At 42.2% G+C, this 15,630-nt stretch overlaps 1 protein-coding gene across 1 annotated transcript in view; it reads right to left on the minus strand.

The window, feature by feature from the left end:
• CFAP97D1 (CFAP97 domain containing 1) overlaps positions 1–15,630 on the minus strand; it is a 624,049-nt gene that overhangs the window by 301,891 nt on the left and 306,528 nt on the right. The gene's annotated exons all lie outside the window — the stretch shown is intronic.

A 15,630-nucleotide genomic window follows, 5' to 3' on the forward strand; every position in this document is an offset into this window, starting at 1 on the left:
TAAAATTGAGTTTCTCATTTCTTTATGAAATTGATTTTAACTAAATACCCAATTCTTTCAGATTTGTTTGGCTATTTCCTCAATTTATGGTGGAGAATCAGTTAAATTAGGCATTTGTAGATGTACTTGTTTGTTCATAGGTATATCATCAATCGCTGATCTTATATCATTAACAAAGTCATTGCAATTACCAATAACATTACTTGACCATTGTGTTGATTGTTTAGTTGTGATATGGCTCTATGATTTTACTCTAAAGAGAGTATTCATTGATACAAAACATGCCATTGCATTATGGTTCCTATTGGTATCCAATACAACTTCAAATAAATTACATCTACTAAAAACTTACATTGATACTGCACAATACTCAGTTATCAAAGAATTCCACTTCTGGGGTATATGTGTTGTGTTAACTGGCATGTCCTTTATGTTTCCCCCATTTCAGCATACTGTTATGTTGCAGGCTGTCTGAAAGGATGCTCTTAGAATTGTGATTCATACTGACTGAAATGCTTCAGACAAGTTGTCCGCTACTACGAGTACCATGTGACTTGGGTAATCTAGTTGGCATTTTTTATTTTGATTCTGTAATAAAGAGCCATGTTCTTTTCAATGTGATCGGTATATATTTATGACAAGTTAGTTCTCCCTAATTAAATTTAGAGATGCATTTGTCAAATCTTATGTGGAAAGAGCAAGCTCAATCTTCTGCATATTTGTATTATTAGATATAATGTAAGTAATAGGTATTTACTTCGCTGTAGTACCTAACATCACTAGTAAGTCTTTGGGCTTTCCTTTCAGAGGCTTTTGAGGCTTGAGCAGCTCAAGAAGCAAAATTGTCACAATGTATGTCATTTAACATCCATGTCTCCTGTATGCAGATATCTACTTTCCACAATTCAAATGAGTTTTCCAACCATGACAGATTTTGCTCACGACCAGCTGCATTCCCAGAGATCACTGATATATCAAAACTAGGAATCCTTCCTTGAACATGGTCATAATGCAGTAATTAGCCATGACCAATTATTCATATCCATAACTACATCCGAGAGAACCACTTTAACCTGCCAGGATGCTGACTGATGATCTCCTTTGTTTAAAATATTCACTGAGGTAGTGATATTCTCATCTCATGAATATTCAGCATCATTTGATAATTGTTTACTAATTGAATAGGGAGATTGAATAGGGAGATTATCTGGAGGTTTTGCTGAGACACTTCCTGTAATTCATATTAATTTTGCCCATGTCTTAGAATGACCTCAGGCAATGGCAACACCACTACACTTTTTTAAAACTAATTTTTAATTGATAATTTTGATACACAAACCAATTTACGTGAATAGCAACTAACATTTTGCAAATATTTAGAAAGTTTGAGATGAATAAAATATCAGCTATCAATAATAATAATAATAATAATAATAATAATAATAATAATAATAATAATAATAAATCAAGGTCAAATAAAAGATATAGACCGACATGGGGAAGGTAGGGTAATTTCATAAATAGCAACAAAGCAATGCAGCAATTAGTTATTCACAATCGTTGAGACACTGAATACATATATCCCATTTCTTATTGAATTTATGAAGGCAGTTAGAAGTAAAAGCATAACGTTTTTCAAGACGATGAATAGGGCAAATGAAGTTCCACCATACATTAAATGATACTTTACTGGAGTCCTTCCAATTGGAGGTAATTACATAAAAAGCAATGTTAATAAAACGATTAAATAAACTAGCCAGTTCAATTGTTTGCATATACGAGTTTACAGGCCCTGATTGCAGACCAAAAGGAATGGGCAATTTTACAATCATAAATTAAATAGGAAAAATCTGCATTAGGAGCATGACATGACCAGCACTAATTGGACGTGGTAGTGGATACTTCAGCAATTCTTGAACGTGTAAGAAAAGCAGAACGAAGAATAAAGAAGTAGGTCTGCGTTAGGTTGGCAGCAACTGAAGAAGAATAATATAGTTCCCAAATATTGGTCCACATTTCTGAGGACGATTGAAAATTCCAATTTAATTCCCATTGTCTGATAATCGTGGTACAATAGGGTTCGGTTGTGAATTTCATGTAAGAAGGAGTATAGTTTGGTGACTTTGATGGAGGATTTGTTAAGCATTGAATTTAGTAGAGGTAATGGGGATTTTTTTAGTTAAGGTAGATAAAGACTTGGATACAGAGTTTATAAGACACTGATGAAGGAGTACATCAGAATCCAAAACATTGAGTTGATGAGATAATTGTGCAAAAGCAATTTCTACAAAGTTATGGAATACGTGTTTAATTTGTTTAATGCTAGAAGAGTACCATCTATAAAAAATACTAACATTTGAATTATTAGGAAAGGATTTGTTATACCAGAAGAAAATATCTCCTAAATCAGTTTGCGAGAAAAAAGCTAGGAGGAAGTTTGTCCCATATGGATTTGAGATAATGCAAGAAGGGATACAAAGTGATATTTGGCCAAGTAGGGGTTAGAAGAAAGTGATCAAGATTAAGAGAAGCAATTATATTAGCCTCAATATTAATTCACATGGGAGTACTTGGTAAATTATTCTCGTAATAAAGGAACAAGGTCATTTGTTTACGGACAAAGGCTTTGTGATATACTAAGAAGTTGGAGAATTTTACACCCACAGCATATTTAGGGAGTTTAAGTTTATTATTAGCGATTCTTGATGTTTTGTGATTCCATAAGAATTTAGAAAGCATAGTATTAGGGTTTTTGAAAAAAATCATAGGAATCGATACGGGCACATTGATACAAAATAAAAAAATGTTGGACTGTGCGTCATTTTGATAGAAGCCAGGCGACACCACCAGGATAAAAAAGTGGCAACCATTTAGAACTAATTTCATTTGTTTTATCTAATATAAGGTTGGTTTTGAGAGTAATGGTAGTGTGAATATCATTTGCAAAACTTAGTCCAAGATACTTCATCGAAGAAGACTGCCAGGACATTCCAAATAATGCAGTATTAGCTAAGCTGCATGCATTGGTTAGTGGCATAATTTCAGATTTGTCAAGGTTTAGATTGTATCTGGATACTGGAGAGAATTCATCTATAGAAGAAATTAAATTTGGAATAGAGGAGGCAGGATAAGTTAAGAATAGTAAGATATTGTCTGCTTAAGCAGACATTTTGACTTCAGCATTACCTATACATATACCCATTATGTTTTTATTAGATCTGATATTCTGTAAGAGGGATTCAAGGGCTAAGTTAAAAAGTAATGGTGAGAGAGGGCAAACTTGACATGTACCTCTAGTTATATGGAAGAATTGGGTGAGAGAATTATTGATAAGAATTCTGGCAGAAGGTTGTTAAATAGTAGGATTTTCTAGACATCATATATATTGTTTTAAGTTGCTTTTATTCAGATGGTTCACGTGTAGAAGCTTAGATGAAGGGCTGGGCCCAAGGAGGGGAGGAGAGGGGAGAGTCATAGACCCACTTGCACCCACCACCCAGGCTTACATCTTCAACTGCCAGAGATGGAACCAGTGGAACACATATCACACATACACATTCCAAGAACATGCTCCAATTCTCTAAATGACCTCACACTCTCAGGCACACAGGGACAGAGGATGTAACACAACAAGAATGATAAATATCTCATTACTTTAACCAGCAGAGCCCTGCTAAAGAACAGAGGTCTTGCAAGGGCGACAAGGAGAATCTCACCCTTATCACAAGACAAACATGTGCAGGACACAAATGGTCACTTATGCAGTACATCACGCTGCTCAGGCATGAGAGAGCTGTCCACAAGCTCTTCACAGTTGGCAGTCGTTCGCTGAGTAAAGCCACACATCTTACACTTTTTTTCCAGCTGCCGTGATTGCGGACTGAAAGCAGGCTGCAATCACAGTTCTGTGTGTCTGACATAGGCATGGAAATGTCATAATATTATCATGTTCAGCAGGCAATGGAGGGTCCGCTTCTCTGAGGCAATTCCAGCCCTGCCGGCACAGAGCTCTTGAACAGCTCTGCCATTGAAAGGAACGTTGGAATCACCAACCCTGCTAGCAGATACTGTGACGTCATCAGTTGGGAGTGGGTCACGGAGATTGAATTAAATTAAAGAGTTCATTGGGATCTGTAAATTCCGTGGTAGGGCCAGCCAGGATTGTTATGATCATTGTAGCAGGTTCAAGCAAACCGTTTCTGGTTCCTAAATTCTTCATATCCATAAATCCATTCCTTTTAGTTTGCATATTCTTAGAGAAATCAGGAGAAATAAAGATGTTGTTGCGATATTGTTACCCTGAAAAAAATGGATGGGAGAATTTTTCCTGGCTGCCTACAATATTTGGCGGGCTTGTTGATGCTTAAGAAAGCAGGCAATAAAATGTCTGGGAGCTGGGTTGTTGGAGGCGAAGCAAGGTTTTATCCTATGGGCACGTTGTAATTCCAGCAGATGAGAGAAGGTAATACCTAATACTTTGGCAAACCAATTGATAGGAAAATAACATTGGGTCTTCCGTTTCAACTTTTTAAGGAATCCCATAAAAGCATAGGTTGTCTCTCCGATTTCTGCCATCCAATTCCGTAACATCAGACTCCAATGTTTGCTGCATACTTTCTACTCTGTCTTCTCCAAAAATGTATTCTTTCTTCACCTTCATCTAATTTCCCTGTCACCCTTTTCATTTCGTTTTAAAAATATTTAATATCCTCTTGAATGTTTGAGCATTGAAATGGAGGTACGAATATTACTGAGTTCATATAGAATTGTTTCCATGCATGAATTGCGTGTGCTGATATCTGAAAGAGGAGTGTTTTTTAGTAACATTAGCCATTGTCACAGCCAAGTTGGTAATAATACAGGCTGAAAATTGGAAATTGGGCCTCATTCCGAGTATGGAGGTAATCATGGCGCTATTTGCGCCATGACTACCTTCAATACCGGGACCGAGTCCGCCCTGGTTCAATGGGGACTTACCGGTCTATTCCGACCTTTGCGGGACCGGTAAGTCCCCATTGAAAAAGCCATTCCCCATTCCCATTTGAGCCCCCATAGGGCTCAATGGGAAGGGGGAAGGTGCTAATAACGGTACCGCAAATTGCAGTACCGTTATTAGCTCTGAAGTCCCTTAACGGGTCCCGTCCATAAAGCCTGGTAAAACCAGGTGTTAAGGAAGGGACCCGCTAAGGGAACTCAGAATAGGGCGCAAAGGGATTACCGGCATCGTTGTCCTTACCGGTGCCCGGTATCCCTTTGCGCCCAACTCGTAATGAGGCCCATTGTGTGGTAAAAGAAATCTGTAATATTTTATTTGGACACAGGGTGTCAGCAGTGAGTAGGCCTCAGCAGAGTCAATGAAGCCACGGTGAAGTGTAGCCCGTCACGCCATGTGAAGTGGGGGGCTTTGGTAGAACAAGGAAGGAGGAAGGTCCATTGGAGTCCAGACCCACAGACCCTGTGAGAGGGACTAGATGGGCTGCAGACCATTAGGTGCACTGTAGATGATTGTGTATAGGAGCAGAGAGTGAAAGCACCAACCAGGGCTGAGCAGGGGGTTGAGTCACATGAGGAGACACCTCGATCTGAAGCGCGGTCACCATATGAGCGGATAAAGCCAAAGTCTGCTTTATGAGGAGGAAATAAGGCGCACCATGCTGAACAAGCGCTTACCGGCACATATGCATTCTGCTGTTGTCAGACTTCATGTATACAGACAGCCATCTATATGAATTATTTTCCTGGATGGTGGCTGTCCATCGGAGCGAATTCAGCAAGAGATGACGTGCAACCGCCACAGAACACGACTTCACCGGAGCAGCAGGGACTGAGTTTTGACAGCATGTGGTAAGCATAATACTCATATGAGTGACATTAAAATGTACGTTGCTTCAAACTTTCCAAATACAGAGCACTTGCCAGAAGTTGGAGTTAATCCATTTTGTTGAGTAGATACCTCTCTGTCAGAGAGAGCTATTGTGGTATGCTGCCATCTTGCAGCTGGTTGGCCACACACGTACCGAACATGGGATTAGAACTCAGGTCTCCAGCATTCAAAAGTCCAAGAACGTATCACTTGTGCCACTGGTCTGTGTTCCACACCACTATACCTTTAAGTAATATTTGCATTCAATATTATTTCTGCTACCAAGCACATGGCACTACTGACTTGTGAAAATCCATAATTCACTTAATTTCTTCCCAGGGTCATAAGTGAGACTCAAGCACCCAGCAGGTACCCCTAGAGCTATACCCCTATGCTGCCACACAATTCAGCCTTAATTTACTGCCACACTTAGAGCCATCATATTCATCTTCTCCTCAATCTTTTGCTCCCTTCTCTACCTACTTGCCATCCTCTCTAAACTAGCTTGCCACAATATGCCATGAGAGGCTTGCAACTGTATGCAATATTAGCTATAGATAGGCTGCTATATGATGCTTTTGTTTTCAAGTCTGTAACATTTAACACTTTACTCTGGGACTAATAAACTACCACTAAAGTGTGGACCCTATCGACACCCATGTAGTGCTATAGTAGCACCAACCAACCTCATGCCACTCAGCGCAGAAGATGGGTGATAGCGACATCGCGTACAGCGCAAATCACCGTCACAGCGTCACACGAAAGGACAGAGCACCAAGAAGCTGCTGCATCGGCACTGCTTTTAATGATTATGGAGAAAGAGGTTTTTATCTCCTAGCTGAGTGCCCGAAACACATCTGCAATTGGCAAGTGCTCTTCTTGCTCCTGCTAAACCTAGGACTGTGAACAGATCTACCTCAGAGCTGCGTTTACTGACATCCTTGAGATCCATGAGCACTCCTTCAAATGTTGAAGAACTGGAATCCAAAATCATTCACTTTTTCTCTCCTATCACTGAGGTCACATCTTATGCCGGATTTGAGACTGGAAGATTGTTTGATGACCTCTCTAGCTTACCTAGGAAGCACACTCACCCAGGAAATTTTAACTTCACTCACACCCAAAGCACATAAAATAGCTGTGCCAAAACTCATGTAATTGCTTCACCAGAAGCTGCCTCAAATCCTGTCATGAATAACAATAACAATTCTTCTCGCAACAAACATCTTGGAAACAGCTGCTAACGTCTCCTTCATGATCCTGCTAACTTGGCAGTCCCCCCACTGCTTTAGTAACCATCGATGTTCCTGTCCTTAATATTGATGCCGGTAAACTTTATCTGCCAATGATTTTGTCATTCATCAACTTGACTGCGAACAACGTATGAATAACAGCTGAACACCGTCCCCTCAATTATCTGCTTTGAACTGGATCTTGGTGGTTGAAGATTCTTTGAATTCCTCTGCTGCAAACAGCAACTTGACGGAATCCACAGGTAACAATGTTACCATTTCACGGGCTCAATGCAAGGCTCTTGAATATTTGCTCACATCATTAGTAAGACTCTGTGAAAATCTTTACAAGACTACATCAGAACACACTCAACTCCTCATTGCTATTATTGAAAATAAAATGCCCCTCTAGGTCCCTAACTAATGTAGCTTGTTTGATATCTGGTTCAATTGATTCTTCAAACGATAATCTTTCTCAGGCTACAGCCATTGATGCAAGCGTTGAGCAGGTCCCTGGTTCATTGGTGGATGATTATAACACCATAGGCGCAATTTATAGTTTTAATTCCATCACAAATGATTTCACTTCCAAGCATAATGGCTTAACTCCTGATTGCTTTGCAGATAATACGAAACGTAAGAATAACAAGAGGAAGACGAGAAGGAAACATCCATCTTCCCTCCCATTAAATAGATCAGGCTTAAAGAAAACAAATTTGTCATCTTTAAGCTTAATCACTGACAAAGATGGAAAATACGATATTGTCGATGAAGGTTCTTCAAACAAAAAAAACAAAAGGGGATAAAAAAAATAGCTATCATCTAACATCTACAATACATTGCAAAACACTTCTTAGTCGAAAGAAATACAGAAATAACTTCTTTAACAATGGAGACATTTGCTTATGTTTACTGAGGGTTGGTATCTCTCCAGCCCTGAAATCTCTCCATTGGCTCCCAGTGGCTGCAAGGATCAAGTTCAAGACCCTCTGCATTGTCCACAGGGCCTTCTGGGGACATGGGACGAAATTACCTCCAACTCTCTTTGGAAATATCTTCTACTCAAGCTCTTTGCTCCTCCACCTCCAACTCCTTGAGGGTCATTCGCTTCTCCAAGAAATGAGTTGGGGCAGATCTCTTTCTTAAGCTGGCACCTGCTTCTGAAACAGACTCCCTGCTTCTCTGAAACTTGAGCAGAACCATCTCCGGTTCTGGAAGCACCTCAAGACCTTCCTCTTTGCTTTGTCCTTCTCTCTTCCTCTCCCCTGCTGATCTTTTGTCTGATACTGCACTGGTCGCCTGGCTACCCTCTGAACTCGGGCCCAGGTCCCTGCCCGCCCAGCTGCACACCTGCACTGCCTTCTGTCAACCCCTACACTTGTGGTCTGTTTCTGCAACCCTACGGTCCCCTTACCTGCACTTATTAGACACCTGTTGTCTGCACTTTTAACACTCGCACTTGCCACCTGTTGGCCGCAATACTTATTGTTTTGATCCGATGTTTGGCACTTGCCCTCCTCCCCTGCCCCTGGGACTTTTCCCATCCCCTCTCCCCTGCACTTGCGCAATCTCAATATCACTAGGCCTAGTAAGATTGTTTGTCTTTGTCCTCCCACTGTTTCTTCACCCTTGACTCATAGGTGCGTTCTAAATGCCTTATCATATCATATCATACTGGTCAACCACACAGCAGATACTAACAGATAGATGACTCCTACGGATGAAGATCTGAGGGCCACTATTGACTTGACAAATCATAATGACTCCATTCATTATGAAGTTATAGAATACTTATTTACTATGAAAGATTTGCCACCTAACACACCACGACCTTTAACAGAGCACGATTATTCCTCATTGGACCTGACCATACAAGCTATGCATCCTACAGAATGTCATCTTCTGAACATCCACATGCCTGTCACAAATCACACGTAACGCTATTAAGCTCAAAGATCATGCCATTGCTTCTTTTGGTACAACTATAAAGTACACTTCCAGCTATTCTGTTGTGACTATAGATAAACCTAAGTGACCTAAAAAGGATATTAGAACTCATAGCCTTTTTTGTTCCCAGTTTGACTGTGTCTTAAATCGATCTACATTTTTGCAGTTATGTTTTTATATGTTACCTTTAAGGTTGATTGCATCAGATATTGGCTCATGCAACTATAATTGTGCATTTTGTACTGGCATTCAATTATTGATTTTATTATGTCGCAAGAAGCAGATTTTTATTGAATGGGCTATGATTGTTTGCTTTATATTAAAACTCAGACATCTCATTGTTTAGACCAAGGGGACATAACGGATCAGTCACATTATCTTTCAATACACAGGGTCATACACAAAGATTTTAATATCAAGGGGGTTGCAAGAAGCGCGCTGTTCAGCTCAATTTACATATAACATGACGATAATAAGAAATAGAGAGGGGAATAGAATTGTCCATTTCACCAATGAAGAATGTGTTTCTGGTGACCAGGGTGGCTCTATGCCTTTCTTCCGAGTAACCACGTAAGTAGTCGCTTGCCACACTGTAACATTGTGTGCATTGAAACAATCAAGGGGCTACTATCTCTTTGAAAAAGACGTATTTATGCACAATATGAACTCCATTAGTATTTTCCCACTACAAGAAACATGGTTGACACAAGAAATCATTCTTGATGGTAGATCTACCATCCAGAGAGCTGCTGTTAAAGGCAATTTGGGACGTCTGAAAAGGAGGGCTTCTTATTAGTGCTAAAAAAAAGCTTTTTCTCTAAATCATTCGAATATCCCCTCTGATTGCATTTTAGCATGAACGGGCAGTTGGAATTCTCTGAATCCTAACCAACATTCATTAGGCTTAGGACGAAATTACCTAACCCAAAATGACCGACCTCACCAAAAGACCTAAAACACACACCACGAAAAGTTCTAACTACCAAAAGTTTGAACTTTTTTTGTGGTGTATGTTTAGGTCTTTTGGTGGTGTCGGTCTGAAAAAATATTTTTTTAAAAAGGCTGCGGGGGTGTCCCCCTCAGCACCCCGCTCACCGGACTGCACAGTATAGTGAGCGGGGGTTGCGGGGAACACCCCCGCAGGACACCCGACAGAAAGAAAAAAAAATAGGGGCTGCCGCGGTGTCCCTCGCAACACCCCGCTCACTATACTACATAGTATAGTGAGCGAGGGTTGTGGAGAAAACATGGTTCCATGTAATAATGTCGCCACAAAAATCTCGCCATGCAAAAATATCGCCGAAAAATTGCCGTTTTTTGTGGCGACATTATTGCATGGAACATGCGGGGGACACCCCCGCAACCCCCAAATTTGTGTTTTTACTTTATTTTTATTTATTTATTTATTAATTTATTTTTTGCCCCTGCAACCTTTTCCCGGCAATATTATTTACGGCGACCATATATATGGGGATAATATTACCTGATACCGAAAACACCTACAGATGCCTGAAAAAAAAAGAAAAGAAAAGGACCGTGCAGCGCCGGTTCCCGATCATGGAAGTGAAAGGGAACCAGCGCTGCAGGGACACAGCGCAAAGGAAAGGTAAGTAGGGTATATTGAAGGTGTGGGTGGAGGTGTGTTGTGGGCGTGTTGTGGATTTGTATGGTTTTATAATGGATGTTCACATGGGAAACATTTTGTAGTGCGTACATTTCCCATGCGAACATTTCCGCCGCTGGTTATTCCGCTGCGTAAAAATCACGCAGATCCTTTCATTATTGAGAGTCAATGTTTATGACCCTCCAGGCTCAGCACCTTATCTCTTATTAGTCTATATGGTTAGAAATGTAATTGAATTCTATTATGATAGTCATCCAATTTTGGGTAAAACGTTACTTTAATGCCAACATTTTCTCATTCCTTTAGTCACACTATTATTAAATCCATTCTACATCAAAATACTTATAATCTACGAGGCACTAAGTGGGCCAATATATAAGGGTTTTACGGTCTTTACATGCTAAAGGGACGTTGTTGGAGTGACTCTCTGGGGAACTTTACTATAATCTTGACATGTAGTGCCTCCAGGATTGACTATGTGTTTGCTCATGAATCTATGTTTAACATTGATATTGATTTGAACATTATCCGACGAGAGGAGAGCTATGTTATGCTATTTTGCATTTGTATAGTGCCTCTTACCATTATTATGATTCCAAAGTGCTGTGGGGTGAATGCCCTCAGGGACCGCAGTCCAGGTCAGTAGAGAGAGTAGTGTGGAACAAGATGCTTGCGTGCACTCAGCAGATTTGCAGCCAGAGTGCAACAGGTGGTGTGCAGCTGCATACTAGAGCTAGGTGTGATGCAGTGGTTGTGTAAGATCAGTAGAATATGTGCAGCAAAACCAAGAGACTATGCTATCTGCATTCTGGTGGCACTGGTTGTTTGAGGGTAACGTTATGTGTGCAGCTAGGCGGAATTTCGAGGGGTATAGCTGCGTTCTAAAGACTGTTGAAGCGAAAGTGCAGGTGTGTCAGTATGAGTGCAGCTCAGCTGAATCAATCAAGTTGTGTAACTGTGTTCTATTGTTTGTTGGTGCAGAGGCAAGAGTTGGCATAGTGGTGTGTTTGAGAGTCTGTGTGTTTTCCAGTGGAACCTTGCTCCTGTTCAGCTTCCACTTCCTTTCGAGGGCGTGGTAGCTCCTTGTTTATTGATGGGTCTGTTTGTTTTGGCAAAGACTAATGGGTGGTGACAGGCAGATCTGTTCCACAAAGACATGCTGTAATTGCATGGGTGCTAGCAGCGTCCTTGGTCATCAAATTGCTAGTTAGAATCCTCTGACTGGTAGCTCTACTAGGACATTCCTAGAAAGTTGGGGTTAGCCCAGAATAAGTGCAAGAACGTTCCTTGCTTTATAATTCTCAACAGGAATTTCCAACTATGTAGGAATAGCAAGCGGGCCATTTCCAGCTTTGACAGCATAGTGCATATTTGCAGGGCAATTATCAAGTTCCTAAGTGCTATTAGGGCCTGGGCTGTTAGTTCTGCTTGATAGATTACTGGATAGTGGTTCTTCTATATTCATACAATGGTGGGTGTGATTAGGAGATTAACTGCTAGACGGCCCCCGGTATCTAGTTCTGCTCTTACATTTCCAGGTGCGTAGAATTAGCAGGCAAGTGCCTTCTTTGGTTGATATCTTAGTTCATAATTCCATAGCCTTGATCAGGCGCATGAATGTTATTGGTTCTTGGTTTACAAGTCTAGAACAAACAACCCATGATTATTTGTGATAGATTGCTTTAGGCCTCAGCGCGCACAGAATTCCTGCGGATGAGGTGAATAATACATTCTGTCAGGTACAGACTTCTGTCACGATTCTGCTACTATTCAGGTTCCAAGACTGGGCAAAGGCTCTAGGTGGTGGACTTAGATAGCGTCCGGCCTATGGTCTAGGGCGGGGTCTGTAATCAGCAGGGTGTTGGTGCTGGTAGATCTGGTGGTTCACTGCATTTCCTTGTGTGTTTTTAGTCAAAGAGTAAGGTTTTGAGTGCCTTCTGGAAGGCCATGTACTCTTCTCTGTGTCTAATGCCGGGAGGCAATGAGTTCTACAAAGTTGGCGCCAGGGTTGAGTAGGCTGACTTCTGATCCTGGCCGAATTGGAGGCCAGGAGCACTAGGAGGAAGGCAGTTCTTGATCTAAGGGTGCGAGCCGGGTGGTAAGGCATAATGTTATCTTGTAGGAATTGGGAGCCTGCTTTGTGCACCGCTCGGTGGGTAATACATAGGAGTTTGAAGGTCGCCCCCTGCATCCAATTTGGAGCAAGTGTAGAGTGCGGAGAGCCAGTGAGATGTGTTCCCTTCTTCCCTGTGCGAGAAGCAGTCTAGCAGATGAGTTTTGTGGTCTTTGGAGTTTGTTTAACTGGTAGGTTGGTGCACCCAGATAGAGGGCGTTTTCATAGTCAAGTCGGGACATGACAAAGGACATAATTGCAGCCAGTCTGTTCAGGTAGGTAAGAGAAGATACGCTTGAGGATCCTAAGGTGGACGTGACAGGCTTTGGAAGTATTAGTGATGTGGTGAGACAAAGTTAGGTCTGAGTCCATTGTGCAGCCAATGTATCTTACAGTAGTAGCAGTCAGAGGGGTAGGCTGAGTGAGGATGGCCAGGGAGCCAGGTGGGGGAATAGAGCAGATTTTCTGCATACCCTGATATCCGTTTTACCTGGGTTAAGAAGGAGATGGTTAGTCATCATCCAGCCGTCAATGTCTGAGAGACATACTGCTAGGTCAGGGCTAGGGAAGGTGGTAGATGTAGGGATTCCCAGGATGATTTTTGTGTCATCCGCATAGTTGTAGAAAGTGAGGTTGTGTGAGGACAGGAAAAATAACCTCCAGTTCTTTGGCATTCCGGAGGTGGACGGGGAGACAAAGAGGGATATTTGTTATGTGGTCAGAGACATGATCCAACTCCTGTTTGGGAACGAGGCAACAACGGAACCCATGATAGACAGGGCGCACAGAGGTGTTGATAGGAGGGAAGGGGGGCAGTTGGGGTTAAGCTCCACCTGGGGGAGGGGGCTAGGGGGAGAAGGCAGAAGCGAACAAAGGGGAACAGTGGTTTCAAACTTACGTTGAGCCCTACAAGCTGGGCAAAGTCAAGGTGAAATAGGTCAGGGTGACATCCCGGCAATACTCACTAGAGACAATTTTACTCTCAGGAATGGCTGATCGCCTACCAGTGGTGGAGATAGGCTCCCTCAACATCTAGGGATTGAACTCACCCACAAAAAGTTCCCTACTTGGCAGGGAATCCAGACGGGCCAAACTAGACCTGCTCTTCCTCCAAGAGACACACTGGGCGAAGGGGAAAGAACCAGGCTTCCGAGTTGAGGGATGGGCGAGGTAATTAACGCCTCGTACAAAACAAAGGAAAGGGGGTGGCGATTATAATGGGCAATGATTTGGGCGTCAAAGCGTATACCGGAGGGTTGTTACTTGCTCATTAAAGCAAGGCTCCAGGGATCCCAGCTGACCCTGGCACTGATCTATGGTCCGAATGAAGGTCAGGTGCCTTTTTTTGGGAGGAGGTAAGGAACAAACGAAGACTCTTTGTTGAAAGTACCCTAATCTATGAAGGGACTTCAACATGGTAATAAACCCCTTGAGAGAAAGAAAGAGAATGGCATCCCAATCTCTTCCTGCAGCGGATGACCCCTTATCTCAGAGTTTCTGCAAAAACAACCGTGAGCTAGTCCTGGAAGACACGCTCCTGAGCTCTGTTGATGGTGACCCTCTATACACATATTACTCAAAAATCCATGAGACCGTCTCCAGGATTGACTATATACTGGTAGACAATACCCTACATGCCCATGCAAAGAACCTTAGGGTGGACCCTGTCCCCTGGTCCGATCATGACCTAGTGAGAATTACCTTGATGGGAGGTTGGGGTCGACAACGAAGAAGCAGATGGAAATGTAACAATGCCCTGTTGAAGGACTCAGTAATCGCCAAAATGGTGCTAGAAAACATAATAGAATACTTTGAATTGAAAGATCACAGGGAGGTCAGCCCACACATTCTATGGGATGCATTTAAGGCCACAATACGCGGGGGGGGTACTGATAAAAGTTGGGGCACAAAAGAAACGGGAAGGGGACAACCAGGAAAAGGCCCTCTGGGACAGAATCGAGGAATTACAGCCGGGATAAGTGCCAGGCACATCTATCACCCTAGACGAAGCAGCAGCTCTAGACCAGTATAAGACCCAACTAAAGGATCTCTTACTGTCCAAAACGGAAAGGAGCCTCCAATTCCTCAAACAAAAATATTATAAGAAGGGGGACAGGGCAGATAACATGCTGGCATGGAAACTGAGGGAAGCCCAGAAAAGTAAAATGGTAAAAGCTACGAAATCTGATGAGGGTAGGTTGACCTATGACACCCCGAGTATAGGCGGGGCTTTTGGACAGTATTATGAAAGGCTATACAAATCTGAATTAAATGGTAATGCTGCCCTAATTGAAGATTTCCTTGAAAAGATTCCTATACTTGGTCTAGCTAGAGATGTTGCAGATAACCTAAAGGCCTCCATAGCGGAGGAGGAAATTGTCCAGGAGATAAAGGCAATGAAGGGAGGTATGAAACCAGGGGAAGATGGGTTCTCAGTAAAATTTTATAAATTGTTCCACTCTATCCTCGTCCTGCACCTCGCTAGAGTCTTTAACGCAGTACTCAAGGGGGAGACCCTCCCCTAGACAACGATGGGGGCCATTATAATGGTGTTACCGAAGGAGGGAAAGGACTCGACCGAGTGCTCCTCATAGCGCCCAATATCTTTACACAATACAGACATCAAGATTCTGGCTAAAGTGCTCGGTAGAAGGATGGAGGGGATTATGCCCTCCCTGGTCCACGGGGATCAAGGGGGCTTCATTAGGGGACGCCAGGGGTCAGATAACATCCGGAAGAGCATAGACCTTATCTGTTACACACAGGAATCTGATCTAAATGCTAGCCTGCTTTCTCTCAATTCGGAGAAAGCCTTCAACAGAGTGGAATGGAGGTACATGATGGTCCTCCT

This window comes from Ambystoma mexicanum, chromosome 13 (genome assembly GCF_040938575.1).
Source record: "Ambystoma mexicanum isolate Mex_15411 chromosome 13, UKY_AmexF1_1, whole genome shotgun sequence".
NCBI lineage: Eukaryota > Metazoa > Chordata > Amphibia > Caudata > Ambystomatidae > Ambystoma > Ambystoma mexicanum.